This window comes from Portunus trituberculatus, chromosome 50 (assembly GCF_017591435.1).
Source record: "Portunus trituberculatus isolate SZX2019 chromosome 50, ASM1759143v1, whole genome shotgun sequence".
Taxonomy (NCBI): domain Eukaryota; kingdom Metazoa; phylum Arthropoda; class Malacostraca; order Decapoda; family Portunidae; genus Portunus; species Portunus trituberculatus.
The window spans coordinates 17,715,986-17,725,985 of NC_059304.1; the positions used below are offsets into that span (position 1 = coordinate 17,715,986).

At 46.1% G+C, this 10,000-nt stretch overlaps 2 long non-coding RNA genes across 2 annotated transcripts in view; both read left to right on the plus strand.

The window, feature by feature from the left end:
• The window catches only part of LOC123499795, an 11,023-nt gene extending 2,093 nt beyond the window's left edge, over window positions 1-8,930 (plus strand). The window contains exon 2 of the long non-coding RNA XR_006673107.1: window positions 8,248-8,930. This is a non-coding gene — a long non-coding RNA (uncharacterized LOC123499795). The remainder of the gene's footprint in view (window positions 1-8,247) is intronic.
• Window positions 1-10,000, plus strand: part of LOC123499797 — a 30,141-nt gene that overhangs the window by 13,554 nt on the left and 6,587 nt on the right. The gene's annotated exons all lie outside the window — the stretch shown is intronic.

Here is a 10,000-nt window from a genome sequence, read left to right on the forward strand (position 1 = left end):
TGTGTGTGTGTGTGTGTGTGTGTGTGTGTGTGTTGTGAGAGGAGCACATGCCTGTCACACACACACACACACACACACACACACACACACACACACACACACACACACACACACACACACACAGATTGGAGTAAGCGTGCGTCACTGTAGCGTGCATAGAGTGTGGCTGCGAGGATGAGCTGAGGTGTTATGAAAGGTGATTGAAACGAGTGTGTGTGTGTGTGTGTGTGTGTGTGTGTGTGTGTGTGTGTGTGTGTGTGTGTGTGTGTGTGTGTGTGTGTGTGTGTGTGCGCGAACGAACGTTGTATAACTATTAGGAGCTTATTTTTGATGTCTTAAATCTCTTACATTAGCAGATCATCCTTAGCAATAGCCAGTGACACGGCTTAGAAAGAGGAGGAGGAGGAGGAGGAGGAGGACATTGCAGCTTAGCCATCCAGCTCATTTTTAGAAGGCGTGTGTTGAGTGCATTCCTTTCCTCTTTTCTTTTCTTTCTTCCTTACTTACTTTCTTTCTTTTTTCTTTCTTTCTTTCTTTCTTTCTTTCCACAGTTCTGAAACACCCCAGCGCCGCACTTCCGCTACATTGGAAAGGCTGCCCCTGAAGTCACACTCATTTTTAAGGCAGTTTTTTTCTTATGGTTGTAGTGACAGGTTAGCGATATTTCTTCATTATTAACAGAAGAAACACTCACTTGGCTTCGAAGAGAGAGAGAGAGAGAGAGAGAGAGAGAGAGAGAGAGAGAGAGAGAGAGAGAGAGAGAAATACGGGCCTATATCCTTCCTTTTTCCTGTATAGTGGTGGATGTTGCGGGGAGGCGCCAGTCGCAGGAGCGTTGTCCGGTGAGAGGCTCCCAGACTCCAGACTAGACGGGAAGTTGTGCTCTAATTTTTCTCCCCTCCTTCCCCCCCAGGCGATGTTGATATGCCAGCGGAGGGACGAGAAGCAAGCGGCCTTGGGGTCATGGAGGAGAGCGCAGGGTGACGCCGTGCACTAAGGGAGGGACGCGGGTGTGGGTGAGTGCCTGACTACCTGTTGTGTGGCATGCAGACGTGATTCCCTCTAGTGGAGTTGTTGAGTGTGGTAGTTTTGATGTTTGTCTGGTTAATGCTTCGTGTTTGGCTTGGCTGGGTTGTTTGTTGTGGTGATTGTGGCAATTTCTCTTCTTTATCTCTGGATTGTTTCAGGGAATTATTCACTAAGTTATTTCATGTGAAGCTATTCGTAGATAATAATTATATTTTACACACACACACACACACACACACACACACACACACACACACACACACACACACACACACACACACACACACACACCGCGTAGTGCAGTGGTTAGCACGCTCGACTCACAATCGAGAGGCCCGGGTTCGAGTCCCGGTAAGCGGCGAGGCAAATGTGTGGCCCCTGTTCACCTAGCAGTAAATAGGTACGGGATGTAACTCGAGGGGTTGTGGCCTCGCTTTCCCGGTGTGTGGAGTGTGTTGTGGTCTCAGTCCTACCCGAAGATCGGTCTATGAGCTCTGAGCTCGCTCCGTAATGGGGAAGACTGGCTGGATGACCAGCAGGCGACCGAGGTGAATTACACACACACACACACACACACACACACACACACACACACACACACACACACACACACACATGAGTGAAAAGAAAAACACAGTCGGTTGATATATACTTTTATAACAGTATTCTCATTTTACTGCATAATTTAATCTGCAATTTTAAGAAGAAAAACAAAACAAAACATGCACTTCCGTCTCGCTGGTACACGCGGTGGGGGTGTGAGAGGCGTGGCTCGGGTGAATGAGTTACGTTAGGTTGGATTATTTTGTAGGTGTGCAGATGTAGTGGGTGAGGTGGTGTCCTGGGTGATGCGTGGCGGTGTCCGATGGTCTCGAGACATCTGATGACGTGACGCACCACCTCCCTCGCTGCCTGTACTGACGCGACCCCTGTCATCCCTCATCGTGAAGGGCGGCCACTCTAGCCACTGCTGCTCCCCTAGCCTAGCCGCTCCAGCTCAGGTTACTGCTGGGGTGCCATTTTGTCTTGCTGTCATGGCCTTCACGTACGTACACGCTTCTGTCACTTAGATACGACCAGCCAGATGAAAGCAAACTCAAAGGATGTGTTGTGTGGATGGCTTGTTATTATGCTGAGTTATCCGGGAGGGTGTATATGTTACACCCCGTTTGTGAAATTGCCCATTTCATGAAATGGGCAAACCCAATTCATGAAATGAACCTAACCTAACCTAACCTAACCTAACCTAACCTAACCTAACCTAACCTAACCTAACCTAACCTAACCTAACCTAACCTAACCTAACCTAACCTAACCTAACCTAACCTAACCTAACCTAACCTAACCTAACCTAACCTAACCTAACCTAACCATTTCATGAAATGGCCTCTCCATTGCACATTTCATGAATTGGTTTAGGTTAGGTTAGAATTAGAAGAATTAGAATTAGAAGTTAGAATTAGAATAGAATAGGTTAGGTTAGAATTAGGTTCATTCATAATTAGGTTTGCCCATTTCATGAAATGGGCAATTTCACAAACGGGGTGTAACATATATATTGCGCACCATAACAAAGAAACTAGCCTTTTGATATTAAGGGGTTGAGACGAGGCATGCGGATATATTGCAGGGAGTTTCATGCCACCTTGAAGCAGAAGAGACGGAATGGATGCTTTTACCCCTCGCTGTGGCTTGCAAGACGCTTCCCGCATTTCCAGCTTGCCCTCCTGCCCCTTGCGTCCTGTGCTTGGCGGGGCCGCTGCCCGGGAAACCGTAATGACATCCGCCTTGTATGAGCGCCACGGGGCTGAAGGAAGGACGTCATGGAGCGAGGCGGTGCAGAAGCAATGAAGGCAAGGCTGCACAAATAAGTGACTTGCTGCGTTATTACTTGCAAAACAATGTTGGGAAGGAAAGACAGTGTGATGACATCTTTTTATTTTATTTTTTGTATTTATACCATGTGGGCTTTTCACGGGAATTTATGGGCCGAAGGGGATGAACACTTGAACGAATTATTCCGTTCAGTCTTCTCACCTGAATAATAAACATGACATTTTGGACTCAATTTATTATTATTATTATTATTATTATTATTATTATTATTATTATTATTATTTTATTTTATTTATTATTTTTTTTGGAGCACACAAGGATAACATGTTCCCAGCTTGCAGGGTGTGGCATTCCAGACCCTCAGGCATGACTCCTGGACCCGCCTCCAGCCTGTCACCTGCCGGGCCACCCAACACATGTGCCGGGGGCGTCTAATGCTTTGCCACAGCTCCGTCCTTACACACACACACACACACACACACACACACACACACACACACACACACACACACACACACACACACACACACACACACACACACACACTCACTCTCTCTCTCTCTCTCTCTCTCTCTCTCTCTCTCTCTCTCTCTCTCTCTCTCTCTCTCTCTCTCTCTCTCTCTCTCTCTCTCTCTCTCTCTCTCTCTCTCTCTCTCTCTCTCACCCGTTGCATCTGTATACGTTCAGAAACATTGCTGTCTCACCATTACTATTTTTAAAGGTCCTGAGGTGATTAGTAAGGTTCTCAAAAGTACGTCTGCTTATACTGGAGACATCTTGCTAATCTGTCACTAGAGTCTTAGCAACAGAATCGAAAACCTTTATCGCTTTTAACTAGTAGAGCCTCTTGGAAGTGGCGGAGGTAGTGCGTGGTGCGTGGAAGTGTGTCAGCATAGGTCTAGTAATTTGCCTGCTGCTGAGATAATAAGGTATACAAAAGTGTCTCAGGTGCTCCATGTATTGATTAGGTCTGGTATGCATCATCATCATCATCATCATCATCATCATCATCATCATCATCATCATCATCATCGTCATTATTATCATCACCATCGTTGCTGAATCTCCAATGGCCGTAGTGGGGTCGATCGAGCCGCCACCCACAGCTGTTCCAACACTGTCTCACACCTGTTATCCAGCACACCTGTGACCAAACGGCTATCTCTCTCTCTCTCTCTCTCTCTCTCTCTCTCTCTCTCTCTCTCTCTCTCTCTCTCTCTCTCTCTCTCTCTCTCTCTCTCTCTCTCTCTCTCTCTCTCTCTCTCTCTCTCTCTCTCTCTCTCTCTCTCTCTCTCTCTCTCTCTCTCTTCTTTCCTCCTCCCTTTCCCTCTCCTTCCGTTAGCTGTCTCATTTTTCCCTCTCACCTTTCCTCTACATTCTCTCCCTTTCCTCCTCTCCCTCACTCCCCTCACTGCTTGTCCTCTCCCACTCTCCACTAGCTGCCTCTTTCATTTATTCTTCCCTTCCGCCTCTCTTCCTTTCCTCCTCTTTCCATCCTAACCATGTTCCCTCTCCATCTCTCCATAGTTCCGTTGGCAGTTTAATATGATTTCTACTTTATATATAGCAAAAACACTCATACGAAGCAAGCTCCTCCTATGTGTGGACTTTGAAAATTGTGGCAACATAATCTGTTTTAAAAAGTCTCTTGTTTCTATTGATAGATCATATTGATATCTACCTTATCAAAAGAAAAAAAAAAACACTCTTACGAACAAAGTTCCTTTATAACTGTGGAGTTTGAAAAATAGTGGCCACATAAACTGTATTTCTAAAAGATTGTTGCTTCAGTAACATAGTTTTTTAAGGGTAGTTTGATGGTTCCATTGGCATATTAACACGATTTCTATCTTATCAATAGCAAAGACTCTTGTTTCAATCATACGAGGTTTTAAGGGTAGTTTTATGATTCTATTGACAGACTAATATGATTTCTAATATATATATATATATATGTAGCAAAAACACTCATATGTACGAAGCTCCTCATGTCTGTGGACTTTGAAAGTTGTGGCAACATAACGTATATTTTAAAAGACTTTTATTTCAGTCACACAGGTTTTTTAAGGAAGGTTTGAAGGTTCTATTGACAGATTAACATGATATCTACCTAATCAAAAGCAAAAACACTTACGAACAGAGTTCCTCATAACTGTGGACTTTGAAATATAGTGGCCACATAAGTCGTATTTCTAAAAGATTCTTGTTTCAGTTATTTATGGGTATATTCATCGTTCCATTGACAGATTAACATGATTTCAACCTCATCAGTAACATAAACACTCTTACGGATAAATTTTATCATCTCTGTTGACTTTGAAAAATAGTGGCCACATAACATATATTTTGAAAAGATTCTTGTTTAGTCACACGAGCTTTTAAGAGTAGTTTGATGGTTCTATTGACAGATTATTATGTTTTCTATTTTATATATAACAAAGACACTCACACGAACGAAGCTTCTTATATGTGTGGACTTTGAAAATTGTGGCGACATATTGTATGTTTTAAAAACTCTTGTTTCACCCTTCCTTCTTAGTCTCTCTCTCTCTCTCTCTCTCTCTCTCTCTCTCTCTCTCTCTCTCTCTCTCTCTCTCTCTCTCTCTCTCTCTCTCTCTCTCTCTCTCTCTCTCTCTCTCTCTCCCAGGGTTTTGTTAGCCCACATCCACATATTTATATTATTATTATTATTACTATTATATTGTATTATCTTATATTATCATTATATTTATTTGTTTTTATGTGTATTAAAGGCATGATGTCTCTGTCTCCCAGTGCATTGTAGGGGTGTCATTTTCGCGCTGCCGCCACAGGACAGCTTGGGTCACGCTCAGTTGTTGGCTGGCTGTCGTATCGTAAGCTCCACTACTGACTCTGTTCGTGTCAGCCCTTTGTTATTTGTATTGGCTGCAGCAATACACTCCATTACTCACGCAGTGTTTATTTCCACCCCTGGACCTTCTGGACTGATATTGTGTTTGCCAGTCGTGCTCCACAGAACCTTATAGCGAACTATTAATTCATCTATTTCTATATTTTTGTCTGACCATCAATCTATCTGTTCTTTCTTTCTTTCTTTATCTATCTATCTATCTATCTATCTATCTGTTCTTTCTATAGAATTTCCTTCCATACGTTTCCAGGAAGTAACGTGGTGTTGTCATCTTACCTGGTGGTAGTCACTCGGAGGTGGAGGAGGGTGGAGACAAACAGGTGGGCGGGGAGAAATCCTTGTCCTATTTCTGTCGTCTTTTCCCACACGTAGCTTGATTAAGGCAGTAGAGATGTCGAGTCAATCATTAGATAATTTGGTGAGTGTGTGTGTGTGTGTGTGTGTGTGTGTGTGTGTGTGTGTGTGTGTGTGTGTGTGTGTGTGTGTGTGTGTGTGTGTGTGTGTGTGTGTGTGTGTGTGTGTGTGTGTGTGTGTGTGTGTGTGGTTCTCTCTCTCTCTCTCTCTCTCTCTCTCTCTCTCTCTCTCTCTCTCTCTCTCTCTCTCTCTCTCTCTCTCTCTCTCTCTCTCTCTCTCTCTCTCTCTCTCTCTCTCTCTCTCTCTCTCTCTCTCTCTCTCTCTCTCTCTCCTACCTTCCTTCCCCTTCCATCCCTCCCCCATTCCCTCCCTTCCTCCCTCTCCCTCCATGTATGAAGAACACGCTAGGATGGGAAGTTACAAATTTATTACAGCAGTAACCTGCACTTATACGTGAGTGTTGTATCTACAGCGAGTGGAGGAGCAGGAGCTGGAGGAGGAGGAGGAGGAAGGGAAAGGGTGAAAAGGAGGTATAAGATGATTGCACCGAGGAGAAGGAGGAGGAGGAGGAGGAGGAAGAGCAGATACGGGTGAAATAGATTTAGGAATTAGATGATTATTACAACAATTAGGAAGTGAAGGAGGAAGAAGAGGAGGAGTAGGAGGAGAAGGAAGAGGAGGCGATGGTGGAGGAGGGATGACTGCGAAGGAGAGGAGAAGCACAAGGATTAGGAGAAGATGCAGATGGAATAGAATGAGGAATTAGATGATTATAAGGAAGAGAAGGAAGAGGGAGAGGTGGTGGAGAAGGAGGAGGAGGAGGAGGTTTGAGGAACAGACGACACAGACAGCACTTGATGGTGACTCTCGAGGTACAACGGACAGACGAACAGACAGACAGACAAACAGACGCACACTCAAAAAACCATGAGAGTTGATCTAGTAATACAGATAGTAGTAGTAGTAATAGTAGTAGTAGTAGTTGTAGTAGTTGTAGTAGTTGTAGTAGTAGTAGTAGTAGTGTAGTACATATGTATAGAACAATATTAGTAATCCATCAATAAAAAAGAACGAATTGGAAAAAAAACACTTACGACCATTCATCCTAATAATAATAATAATAATAATAATAATAATAATAATAATAATAATAATAATAATAATGACGTTCACAGCGCAACACTATTTTAATATCCTTCAAGAGAACACTTAGATTGATGCCCCATGAAATTCTTCCTCTTCCTCCTCCTCCTCTTCTTCCTCTTCCTCCTTCTCCCTCCTCTTCCTCTTCATCCTCCTTCTGTTAGTTCCCTGAAGCTGGTACTTGAGGGCTTCAGGCTGAGGAGGTGAGGGAAGAAGACAAGGAGGAGGAGGAGGAGGAGGAAGAGGAATGGTGAGGAGGGGGGGAAGAGAAGGGTGGGGTAGGGGGCAGGTATTCTAACCCTTTGAGAACCTTAACGGTAGAATAATAAAGGAGGAAAGAAATGATTGAATCCGTAAGGCTGACTGGAAACTTGCACCTCTTTCTCTCTCTTTCTCTATTTCTGTCTCTCTTTTATCTTTCCTTTTTTTTTTTTTTCCTTCGTTCTTTCTCTCTTTCTCAAGTTTGACCGAAAGTTCCCGCCTTTTCTTTTGTTTGTTTTATCTCTTAACTTTTTTTGTTTTCATTCTTTGGTTCCTTCTTCTGTCTTCTTATTTTTTTCCCTTCTTTGCTTCTGTCTCTTTTCCTTCTTCGTTATTATACTCAACCGCTTGTTTCTGTCTTCTTTTTTCCTTTCCATTTTTCTCCGAGATTTTCACATCCACTCTTTTCATCATTTCTTTTCTTTTTTTTTTTTTTTTTTCTTGTCAGTTTAACATTTCCTCTCTGCCTGTTCCTTGAAGACACGTCACTCCCTCACAGCTTCCTTTCTTCATGTCAGTCATTCTCTATCTTTTCTCATTCTCTTTCCTCTCATTATGGTCACACTCATGATATAGCGACATTACACTTCCCTTGGCGTCAGCTTGGGAGGGGGGAGAGGTGGGGTCTGGGGCCAAGAGGGAGGGGAGATCGGGGGAGGGGAGAGGGATGGATAGTTGTAGATTACGTTTTCATATGAGGTGGAGGCTTGTGTGGAGGGCCTGGTCAGTAGAGAGAGAGAGAGAGAGAGAGAGAGAGAGAGAGAGAGAGAGCGTTCCTCCAGGCGTAGCAGCAGCAGTTAGTCAGTCGCCGCCTGCCGCCAGCCCAGCTGAGGACAGGGGGACTGGCTAGCCCTCCTATTGGTGACTCCTCTGGAAGCTGACGACCAGGCTGCCTTCACTGCGGGGCACGAGGTGTGGGGAGGAAGGGGATGGGGAGGGGAAGGGAGGGAGGGGAGGGAAGGGGAGGGAGGGAGGCACCTACAGCTTAATAATCCCTAATAATAGTTGACTAGGACAGGTGGGGCGTCACTGAACCCGGCTGATTATGCTCCTGACTGTGCCGGGCGCCCGTGCTTCTCCCGCCGGGGACTAGAGTGTGGCGGGGCGGCGGGGCGGCCTCCACACCGCGGCCCCCGCTCACTGCCTCACGCATGCCTCCCTCACGCAGGGTACGAGTATTGTCTTATCGTTATGTTTTTTTTTGTTCTTTTTACACTTTGTCTCGTAAAGGGATGGTTATGATTGCTATTACCTATCGGAATAGATACTTGGTGTGTGTACGCCTTGTATGTACGCTAGAATACGTTGTGTGTGTGTGTGTGTGTGTGTGTGTGTGTGTGTGTGTGTGTGTGTGTGTGTGTGTGTGTGTGTTTGTATGTGGTTGTGTTTGTGTGTGTGTGTGTGTGTGTGTTTTCTACAGGTGGTGCTAACATTACAAATTACATTCCACCTTTGCCGTGGCGTGGCCAAGAGGCGAGGCGGTCCGAGGCTGCGGTCACCTGCGTCCCGAGGTTTGTATCTGAATTGAGTAGGCCGGGAGGGCGAGAGTTGTCTGGATCACCACGACCTTTCTGCAGCCCTTTGAGGACCTGAGAGCCTTAGATGAAGGGAGTCTGGGACCATTTGTTAGTGAGCGTCAGGTTTTTTTTGAGTTGAGTCAGGGGCCGCCTGCCAGGGAGTAGCTCGCCCATTGGCTTAGGGGTGGGTGGGTGAAGCCTGTGCGTCGAGCATCACCACTGAGCCCCGCGCCGCACCCCGCCTCGCCACACGCTGAGAACGTCGCGTCAGGCACAGGCCTATGCGCTGCACCACCACGCACCAAACCCGCATCAACGGAACAAATACAGAGACAACAGAGTATTTTTGCTTTCATCGTGCTTTTGCATGCGTGGTGTCCTGCGCGAGGGCTGGTGATGAGCGGCGGCCGAGACGAGGGGGGGGACGTGCCTGGAGCGCTGGGGCACGTAGGGGGGCAAGCGTGATCCCGGCGATGCCCTGGTGTGTGTGGGCAGCTCCCCGCGGCGCCGCCCCGGTGAGGCAGCGCTGCTAAAGGTACATCTTATTAAAATTATGACTGGGAATGACGAGTTTGAACTTCGATAACCCTCAGGAGGAAGGAATGAAGTGGGAAAAGAGGAGGAAGAGGGGGAGGAGGGATATGAGGAGAATTAGGAACAGGAACAGGATCAGGAGGAGGAGGAGGAGGAGTTGAATGTCTTCAAGATGTACAAAACTATAGTATGGGGGATCGTAAAAAACGGGAATCCTAGAAAAGTAACCAATGTTCCAGCGTCGGGTTGACTAAATAATGAGCAGCAGCAGCAGTAGTGGCGGCGTCGTCGGCAGCAACCCGCCGCCGCTGCCGCCGCCGCCGCCGCCGCCTCTGCCGCCCAACCCCAATCGCCGCGTCGTCACTCTCACCCAACACCGCACCACCTCGCCATGTCACCACCACCACCATCACCACCACCGTCGCGAGTTGGT